This window comes from Rhagoletis pomonella, unplaced genomic scaffold (genome assembly GCF_013731165.1).
Source record: "Rhagoletis pomonella isolate Grant_MI unplaced genomic scaffold, Rhpom_1.0 Rhpom_scaffold_05135, whole genome shotgun sequence".
Classification (NCBI taxonomy): domain Eukaryota; kingdom Metazoa; phylum Arthropoda; class Insecta; order Diptera; family Tephritidae; genus Rhagoletis; species Rhagoletis pomonella.
In genome coordinates this window covers 1,786-13,090 of record NW_023463679.1, presented here as the reverse complement: position 1 = coordinate 13,090, position 11,305 = coordinate 1,786, and the positions used below count along the sequence as shown (strand labels likewise).

General features: G+C 33.0%; 1 long non-coding RNA gene across 1 annotated transcript; it reads left to right on the top strand.

Moving 5' to 3' along the window:
* The first annotated feature begins 4,095 nt into the window (after positions 1-4,095).
* LOC118755018 lies at positions 4,096-5,350 on the top strand. Its single transcript, XR_004994969.1, has 3 exons — positions 4,096-4,212; positions 4,282-5,109; positions 5,189-5,350. It is a non-coding gene; the product is annotated as an uncharacterized LOC118755018 (long non-coding RNA).
* Positions 5,351-11,305: the final 5,955 nt, after the last annotated feature.

Sequence of the window (11,305 nt, the reverse complement as noted above, 5' to 3'; positions counted from 1 at the left end):
TTTTTATAGCATGAAAAAGTCTAATGTACTGATTTCGCGCCAAAAAATCTGGCAACCCTAACCAAGTTCTACATCCATACATCAAAAAATAACGAAGTTACTTTATCGACTCATTTTTATGAACCAGTTTCTTTCTATCAGTGAAATTTGGCTTACTTAATTTTTTTACTGAAACCCGGTAGCGAACACTCAAAAACTGGGACAAGAGGGGCAGAATATTTTGAAAAAAAAAACCGAATAGATTTGAAGTCAAGCGGAGTAGATTTTTTTGTATCGAAACCCTTTGTAAATCGAATTTAATCGGAGTTGAGTCCGAACACTGGCAGGGAACGTTTTTTTTTCAATTTTAACGCTAATGACCCACAGATGGCGCGAAAACACAGGGTTGTATCAGACTTTCGACGTGGTTTTGAGTTGGTTTTTGTTAACCATCTCAGTGAAATGGTTAAGGCTGTAATTTTTATATGGCGAAACCACGCTAAATCAAGTGGGTTATCGGGATAACCAACTCACCGTGGTTAAGCTTCGGTGGGGACATAATATTACTAATAAAAAAACGTTTTGCTAATTAAATTGATTAAATTAACTGCGCATAGTTGGAAATATTTACAAGTGACATTGCGTGATTACTTAAAATATTTCAACATACAGCTTTATATGCAAATATACCATTAAACACAGCAACACAAATTTGGTGTTTTTTTTGGGAAAATTGCCCTTTTTTCAGTGTTTTGGTGCTTTTTTAAATAAAAAACTTGGCAATACTAATCACTAGCTGACCTTCATCGAACCAGTGTTGCCGCGAAGCATTTTTAATGGTAGCCAAATTCCTTTAAAAAAAGGGCTAAAAAAGAGCTAAAAAAGTCGTTGTGGCTAAAAATGGTAGCTAAAATTGTTTGCTTACATAATCATATATAAGTATACACGCAAACATTTTCAATAAGTAATTGTATAGAAAAACCATGAACTCTGGAAAAAAGCTAATATTTTATCCAACCTAAAACCTTTTTGTATAATATGGGAAATATACGACACCAGCTTGCTGGCTCGATCAAGTGATTGTTCTATCAGGCTCGAAGCATATAACTTACCACCAATGCTGGTACAATATGTATTTCTTTACAAATGAGGTCGTAGAAGGATCGAAATGATTAGAGCCGAAATTTCATAATTTTGTTAAACATTGTTTTTTTTTTTCAATTCACAACTGCAATATCGTGAACTTAATATTCCACACACACGGCTTTGACTCATATAGTGCAAGAAATTTCCGCAAAAAAATTTTCAAATAGTTTTTGAAGACACACCAGCAGCTGGTACAATCACAACAACATACATGGTCAATCGACTTGATGTGCCATTTAACAAATGAAGCATATTAAGAGCCAGTTTTTCAGTGCACGGCCGTGGCTTAAACTAACCTTAAATGCCCGATCTGGCTGGTGTAAACTAAGATCAGCCAATCAAATGTCAGCCAGCTGTTCAACTTAAACTCAGTTTACTTAATCTGAGTTTAAACTGGCACTGAAAAACTGGCCCTAAGGGCTGTAAACTTATCTATTTTAAACTGTAGTTAAATCGTTAATAGATAAGTTAAAAAAACAGCCCTAACACTTTTACAGTATGTATGTATAAAAACGTAAGGAACATACAATACATACATGTATATATATCAGTCTTTCTTAGTTTAAAAATTCATCTCTTAAATAATAGTATGAATAAATTCTCCAAAGGGCTTAAAAAAGGGCTAGGGGCAATTTTAAATTTATGTGGCCAAAAAAAGAATGTGGTAGCTCAATCTAGCCACCAAAGGGCTAAAACGGCAACACTGCATCGAACGCTCTTTGCCGGGTTCGGACTGAAAAATGGGAACAAAAATAAATAAAAACAATTAATTTCTCCTCGTATCACTGTATTCTAGGACTAAAGAAGGGGCTAAAGCTGCCTTTACAAGGGTCGATTTCTGTAGATTGGAAAATCGACTAGCCAAAGCATTTACATTTTACGGTTGAGATGTCATTTACACGGGTCGATTTCGGTTGAACGACAAAAATCTACTAGAAAATCGACCCGTGTAAAGGCGCCTATAACCCAGCGAGCAATTATCATTAAAGTTAAAATGCATTGGTTAAAATTAATAAAAAGTTATTTCATTCTTGCTTTACCGGGACAATTGTTACATCGGTGGGCAACGACGCAATTACAGAACTTTAGACAGAGCAATCTTTTTCGATCGGGTTCAAAACGGGTGATTGTGAGAGCCTATTCACAAATTCAAGTGTATTTGCAAAGGTGCTGTAGCTCACCACTGTAACAGTCGTGTCAATAAAAAGGTAAAATATTACTTTTAATTTGCTATTAAAAACCCCACCACCTTTGTATTTGAAGAGTAAATTTGTTGATGCAACAAAACGGAGCATTTTCAGTTGAGCGGACTAGAGGACTAGGTTTCAAATTATTTCGACCAAACGGAACAAATCTACTCCTATCGGAGGAAAGTCCGAACGATGGCTTATTGTGTATATGAGGAAAATTTACGCTCTTTGTTTGGTGCACAAAGTCATTATTGCCGCAGCCGCACAGTGTATTATTTCCATATTCTAGAAAATATTAATTACATTATTTTATGTCGCCAAATTTCAAAACAACGTCAAAAATGTTTTTAGAAATGTCTGGTAAAGACGAAACAATAACAATTATAAAATTTAAACCAAAGTGTAGGGCGGGACGGGATTCGATTTGGAAGATTACCGAGCGCAGTATTATTTAAAATTGTATATTTGAAACTGAATCTCAATGTTTAATTTGTCGGTGTTTTGTGATTTATGCAACAATTGCTAAAATACCATTTTCGTCTTATTTTTTTAGGTATGTTCTTTTTAATGAATATACATTTTTGGGATTTTAGTAAACTAGGACTGAGTATTTCATGTTAAAGTAAAACGATGTTAATTTAGATTTATTTTTAGCAATTTATTAATTTCATTAGACCCGCAAACTCGTTATCCGCCACTATTCGATAAAGTTTGTATCTCAGTTTATTTACCACTCCTCTTTGACTTAAATAACACAATTTTAGCTGCTCGAAAGTGCAGGTTTTGATGAAATTTTCATTTTTCAGGCCTACTAAGAATTTCATTTTCTTCGAGTAATTTATTTGAATTTCATCTCGGCCGAGACAAATTCTTGTATTTCCGCTTTGAATAGAGAAAGCCTAATTCACAACCTTTCCAATACTATCCCACTTTTGTAAATAGAGCAAGAAATATTGAACTTATAACGGAATTTCGTTGACCCAACTTGATTTTTTATCGATATTTTCCACGCACATAATTAAAAAAAAAAAATTATTTTTGAATCCATTTTTGCCAGTTTATAATTCATTGTTATAGGGAAATTCTAAATATCAATTTTAAGCAATTTAGCCTTTGTAGTTAGTTAAATATTTCAGTTTTTGCATTTTTATAAATTGCAGTTATATAGTAGGGTGGCGTGGCAGTAACTCTAAATGACCGATTTTTTGTAAAAAGCTTCGCCTATCTTATAACGTACCTTGTGCAAAATTTTATTAATCTATCTTCAATAGTTTTCGAATTACAAAATTAAAAGCAGCTAGATGGGTCAAATCTTACACTGTGAGCCGTACTGCCTCAGTATATGCAGTAAAAAAACTGTGGTGAAGTCCTTTATGGGAATAAATTTTCCAGAGGTGAAATTTTAAGTACCACACAATTTCTTACACGCAGGGTTGCTTTTCAGCAGTAATGAGAAACTTAAGAAATATTTAAAAAAATGCATATATGCATTAATTTTTGAAAGAAATACCATATAATGTATGTACTCTGATTAATAATATTAAAAAATTTATTGGAACCACCGTTAATGTTATAATTGATACAAATTAATTTTGCTACTCGGAACGCTCTGCGCATTGCCACTGAAGACTTAAAATTACATCCCTGGTCCTTGTTCTTTCTGTATTGCATCGTGGTGAATTCCCATATCTCAGAAATTTGACAACAAAACAAAATGAAGGGAGTATTTTATTTTCCAATTTTTGCGATTTCTATTGTTTAATGTAAATTTTATGTCTTTTTAGGATATGTTGAAGCAACAAAGAAGGCGCAGTTGGAAAATGAAGTTATTAGTATGAAGTAGCATCTCAGGCATATTTGGAAAAGTATGCCTATAAGCAAGATGGAATTTGGGAAAGTAAGTGCCTGGTTGCAGCATATCTATGTATTAAAAAAGTAATAAACTAAATTAATTTGTGTTTAATAGAAATGTTATAAATCGAGTGGCATTATTTAAGATGTGCTCCAAATATTTGGCGAACTTTTTTTCGCCTTCTCAACGTGCTAAGTGACAAGATAAGATGACTGCCACCAGGGCCGGTAAGAAGCCCGAAGCAAAGGGAAAACTACCTTCCAGGAAGTTGCATGCTGTCCGCGAGTCGAAGATAAAGTTAAGCAAGAAGCAGGTCTGCAAATGTGCTACCCTGATAAGCGCAAACTAAAGCGCTCTACTGTGATTGCACTCTGCAAGCGTGAAAATTTGGAGCATGCTGAGAAATATCAAGCAACATATCTCCTGATGGACGCCGTGAGATGAAGTTGCGCCGTCTACGTGCCCGCAGAATGGCTTTTGTGATCTTTATCTGCGGTATAAACAAAGTTGCACCAAAAGTGCGTAAAGTTTTACTGTGGTTCCATCTTCGCCACATTAACAACGGTTTGTTCATCGAATTGAACAAGGCAACCATTAATATGCTACGGATTGCCGAACCGTATATTACATGGGGCTATCCAAATCTTATAACAGTTCGTGAATTGATCTACAAACGTGGAATTGTCAAACACAACTATCAACGTGTCCCAAACTCTGACAACTATGTGATCGAACGCAAATTGCACAAAGCGCACGATATTCAGTGCGTTGATTATAATTATAATTATTTGGCGTACGAAATATTCACTGTTGGATCCCACTTCAAGAAAGCCTCGAAGTTACTGTGGCCACTACGTTGATGTTGGTGATTGCGGTAACCGTGAAGATAATATCAACAAACTGCTGCGCAAGATGGTTTAAAGAAATTTTCTGGTGTACAAGGTGGAGTATTTTTATTTCAAAAATATATAATAATAAAAATAGAAAACAATGTTGTTTTTTTTTTTGTAACTTTCTGAAGGTTTAACCCGCAAATATGCCAAATGGAAGGCAAACGGAAATTCCATTGCCGTTTGTAAAGGCCATTTCAAAAGGCTCCATTCCACAAATTTAATTTGTTTTGGTTTTTCAGCTCATTAACGATGCACCCAGGATTGCATTTACCGTCTATGAAAATATTTCATTAAGCGTTCCAAAATTAGCTCCGAGCAACTAAAAGTTGGTTAAGCTTAAGTGAAATAGTTTTTTATTAAATATTTATTCCTGGTATTTATTAAAAAAAAATCAGGTCAATATTAATGTATGAAATGAAGTAAATAAAAATCTAAGTATATATTTCTTGAATATTTTGTCATAGAGCCGTTATTAAATAAAGACATAACTGCGTCGGGCGTTGGTCCTGACGTATATAGAATTAATGCATTAGAGAGAGATAATTATACAAGCTCAAGGTGCTAATTTAGGTATACTTACATATGTATGTATTTACCTGTTACTCGCCTGGCATATACTTCAACTGCGAAAATAATGACAATTATAATTTATTTAGATGCATATTTTAGCTAAATGTTATATCGTCGCCTAGATAAAAGATCGTTGCATGTTACTTTCGGCAGGTTTCGGGAAATCACAATTGAAGTTTGGAATGTAATTTCTCAGAAACTCGACTACAGATTTTCTCTAAAGTGTCGGAGAATGCTATGTACTAGTTCACGAAATTCTTATATTATCTTATTTTTAGTTTACTGTCAACCATTTATGAGTTTAATAAAATTTTGTCGTATACGCCAAATGTGATAAATTTTTTTATAAATTAACGATACTTTTCACTAATCAGCCTAATCGTGAGTTTCGCCAAAAAAAAATTCGCCAGAAATGTTTTCACCCACCGTAGTGAATACACGGAAACGAAAAGTGAAAAGGTGGCCCGGTTCGAGAAAATGAAACTCATGATAAGGCTGAATATGTCGGAAACTAAAGCAGATATTTAAAAACAGATGATGCTATTTGAAAGATCTTGATTAGTTTAGTACAACAGCATTACTAACGTAATTTGTATCAAATGATTTTAGTCAATTACTCGGAAACTAAAGAAGATATCCAAAAAACAGTTAACAAAAAAGCGATATATCTGATTTTAAAATATATAACTGCATCTGTAACTAAAAACTGCCAAAATGACGCTTACGGAAATTTTCCATCAAAGCGACGATATTTGAATGTTACTGGCATAATTTCGGGCCTGTATGCAAATTTTCGGGAAAAAGTTAAGAAGTATGTATATTCATATGCTGAAAAGATATTTTCGCAGACTCACAATTTATTTAAAGTATATCATCAACCCTATTTCCAATTCTGTGTGAATAAATCGCTCCCATAATTTAATTAGTGCATTCAATATGTTTCACAATTAATTTAAATACTAAATTACAAATATTTGTGCAACGACCTCGACACAGTAAAATAAAAAAAAAATTGGTATGTATTAGTAAAATAAATATTCTTAATACATCTATATTTCAGTTAAACCTTAGATGTTCAAGCGCACTGCAATATTTTTCTATCCATTTTCTCAGTGCTAAAATAATTTTCACCACATAAAATTGCTGCACAACACCCTTATTCCCAAAAAAAACGTTGCTTGCAACACTAGTCCTTTATGGAGACCAAATTTGGTGGAAGAAAATAGCTAAGTTTGTTTACTGGATATACTGAGCGTACTGCGAAGAACATGATGTCGGTGGGGATATAAATAACTTTTCAACTTTTCATACCCTTCCTCCCGTAAACTGTTTTTCCCTTTATCAAGCCCGCGCTCGCACTTTCGCTACTGCGCGGGCAAAAAAGTGCTCATGTCTGCTGTACACTGTGGGTCGATCTTTTACTCAGGTACCGATATGTATGTAAATATGTACAGTGCCACACTAAATTATTAGCACATAGAATTTTTCACAATGTATGGAACATTTTTTACTTTAAATTTTCCAGGAATTTTTTATAAAAATATAGTACATCCTACAACAAAAAACATACAAAAAAATGTCTAGACTATGTGCAAAACTCAGGAAATTACATACAAGTTGTCATTGTAGTTTGAAGTTGGTAAAAAATGACGTTTTATTCAAGCAGACACGGCTTGAATTCTTTGTTTAAAATTCATTCGTCAATAAAATAGCAAACGCGTTCTTGACTCTTTCGTGTAATTCACCGGGACAAGATTACACAAATTTTTTACATTCAAAGCTCAGTTAGTCTAGACTTAATTTCCGCAACTTAACTTAATATTTGGACCAACCTGTATATGAGAAACTGTGTTGGCGGTTAGTTAAAACTTAACTTACCATAAAAAACTTAAGAACCTGTAGATTTTAGGTTCTTAAGTTACGGCCTTACGGAAATTGGGAGCGGTAAGAGAATCAGGCTTGCCAGACTCTCGGTTTTGTATTTCTTAAAAATATATGAAAGGAAAAATTTTTGTTTGCCTGCATTTTTTTGATATGGCGTTTTAACCAGCGAACTGTTAAACAGCTGAAAAAGGAAATACATAAATAAAATAAAAAACTTTTTAATATACAACGCTTCTATAAATGGACTAAAAAGTAGAAAATAATATTTCTCAGTCCCACAGAACTTGTTTTGATAACTTTTGATTTTGAAATTTTAGCAAAAGTCATTATAAACAATTTATGAGATTGAAAACGAAAAACGTGGAGCGCATGCAATACAAAGCATTCGATTTAATTGACAATATTCAATTTCTACAGCGAAAGTACAAATTTGAGATCGATTTTAAGCGGTCGTTATTAATATACCCACATACATACATATATTACTCTTCAATTTCAAATCAGGCCTATTACATGCGCCCCACGCTTTTAATTTTCAATCTCATATATTGTTTATAATGACTTTTGCTGAAATTTCAAAATCAAAAGTTATCAAAACAAGTTCTATGGGACTGAGAAATATTAATTTCTAATTTTAGTCCATTTATAAAGGCGTGGTACATTAAAACTTTTTTTAAATTTATTTTATACTTTTTAGTCTTGTCTGTATAAAATTTTGCAATAGATACTAAAATAATTCAACTTGCAGTGAAAAGAGAACAGAAGACTATGCAAGCAAAATGTTGTTTGCTCACATTTAGTATATGCCTACATATATACATACATACATATAGCAGCAATTAATTTCATTTAAAGAAATGGCGTGTCGTCCATTTCCGCTGTAGCGTATGTGCATATTTTTAACTTCTTCTGGCGAGGCGACATCTATCTCTAGAGTTTTTCTAATTGTATGTCTTTCATATGATACCTACGACGAGGTTGATATCTAGACAAGGTTTGCCATAAATACCTTTGCTATATTTATAGTATAAAATGGGGGTCTGGACATACAACATTGCAAGTAGATAAAAGCGTTCTAAAAGACATTTTTCTGTCCCAAATTTAAGCAAAAACAATAAAATATTAGGAAATGGAGTTTCTGGTGGCAAAAATTAAGAAGCATTAAACTATATTAAATATTTCTTGTAAATAAATTTATTTAATGTTTTAAAAGCTTTAATTGGTTAAAATTAAATTGATCAAAAGCTTAAATTGATGAATTGCAGTCAATGATTGTAGACGTTTTTTTTATTACTTATTTCACTTCAATTTATAGTATTTTTTTCTGCGATTGTCAAAAATTTACTGCTGTCAAAAAAGATTTCGTTTCACACAGCAGATTGGCAAAGTGTCTCACGATAGTAAAAATATCATTCACCAGCGTTCCGCACAGAACTTTGTTACCGATTCACACACACGCAGACACATGAATGAAACAGTCTGCAGGAAATCGCAGTAGAAAACAAAATACGGCGTATAGTGACGATCAGTAAATAGGATTTATAAAATATATGTACATGTTTTAAGGGCCGGTTATTCAATATCTGGTTAACACTAATCTCCGGTTAAACATAGTTATCGACGTTACCGCCTACCTGTTATATGCATGGAGTCGAAGACGTCGAAAACGATGTTTAATCGCAGATTAGTGTTAGGCAGACATTGAGTAACCGGCCCTAAGAGTTCTAAATTTTTTTCAACAAAATGTCTAGATTTTTTTCTTGCAAAAAAAACGGGACATTCTGCGTCTCGGCATTTGTCGAACCGGGACCGGGACATTGTTTTTAAATCCGGGACAGTCCCGCCGAAAACGGGACGGTTGGCAACCGTGATCAAAATTCCGCTCCGAGTTGTTCTCGCCATTACCGTCCTATAAAACTAATGTTCGCTAAAGAAACCACTGACTTGATAAAAAGTGAGGGACAGCGTCTCAATGTGAAAATAGCAAAGATTCGTCCAACAGAAGTTAATATGTATATTAGTAGATGATGTCCAATGCACTATTTATGTTAATTCAAAACTTATTTTATGTATGATTGACGGAAAGGTGTTTACAGCTCTATCCAACTGCAATTTAACCCATCAAGGAACGGACTTAAGGATAGGCTTCATAGACATGTTTAGTTCGTTTTTTACCCTAATCGAAGGGAATTCACATTATTACTATAATACGTTGTACCTACTCAACGTAATTTAATTACTAAATATGTAGCTGATTTAATTTAGTAAGCAACGGAAAATGCGTCGTATCCAGGGTTGCCACTGACGACAAAAAATATTTACCATCCACTTGAAAAAAATTTACCAAATCTGGGAAATATCTACCAATAACTTTTTTATAATTATTTTAACAAAAACCATAGTTTTGTTATTTTTTTATTTATTTTAATTAAAACTATAGTTTTTTTTTTTTTAGTTATTTCAATAAGAATTAAAATTGTTTTTAAGAACTTTTTATTTAACTAGTTATACGGTTTTGAGTCATATTATTGGCATATTCTCAGTTTCCTTCAACCAAAAGCGGAAGTGATGAAACTAAAGGCAACAATGAAACTTCATTATTTGAAAAACTTCAACTCGAGTTATTATAGACAAATACTGTGACTCAAAAAAGTGTTCTCGCAATACAGCGCAATAAGCAGGTAAATTAATAAAGCAGCTTTCTCGCTTAGTCAACATTTAAAGGAAAGTTTTCAAATAAGGTAGTGTCAAATCAATATACTGCCCATGATACAAAAAAGAAGGTAGTTTCAATAAACAACTTTTGACGGATAATAAAATTTTTTGAAGTTTCATAAATTGTGAGTATTATCAACGGCCTTGCCACTTTGATAATATTAAAACAATAAATCGGAGTATTTTCTTTCCCATATTTATACCAATGTAATAACATTTCAAATCAAAAACCATTATTAGTGCTTGGTACTTTTTTTTACTTACGTGGTTTTTTTATTAAAAATATTTAAAATGTAAACTGTTAAAGGAGACTTCATTGTAACTGTTCTTTTCATTTTGTAATAAAAACCACGCGCGCATTATTCTGTTATTTTTTTGTTTTCCTATTTTGAATGCAATCTTGCGATTTAAAAGTCGAATTCTAAATAATGTTCTTCCCAAATAAATCATTTTTATATTTTGGTTCAAATTTACTTTTACATTTCTCATCAGATTTTGCAAAAAATTAGGCTTTGTGATTAGCGCATCATCATTAAATTTCACAAATTCTTAATTTATGCAAAATACCTGAAGTCGGCTTGAAGAGATCGCCCTCCGATAAACAACTAACAGATCCTCGTTTAAAGTACAAAACCGTGTATCGACAAAATGCACAACTGTCACATACGCAGTTGCATTAATTGTTTGTAGAGAGTAAACACACTCATATTTCAAAAGGTTCTCTTTTATTACAAAGAAATCGCATTTCAGGACGAATGGATAAGGCTTGAGCCAAGAGCTTGTGTGAGCAAATCCCATTTTTGGCAAAAAATGTCAATTACGTGGTTTTGCAGAACGACGATACGCGGTTTTGTACTTTAAGCGACGATATGTAAGCATACACTTTCGTCATGCTTTCTGAACCTAGTCGTCAACCCCATTTTCGAAATCATGTAGCCGGCATAGTTTTCTAGTTTATCATATTCCACATCGTTGAATGTACTGATAAAATCTTCTGGTTAAAAAAAAATATTTCTTCTAGTGATCAGGTAGCATGAATTTGATGAAATGTCATAATTTTATTAAAAGTCAAATGG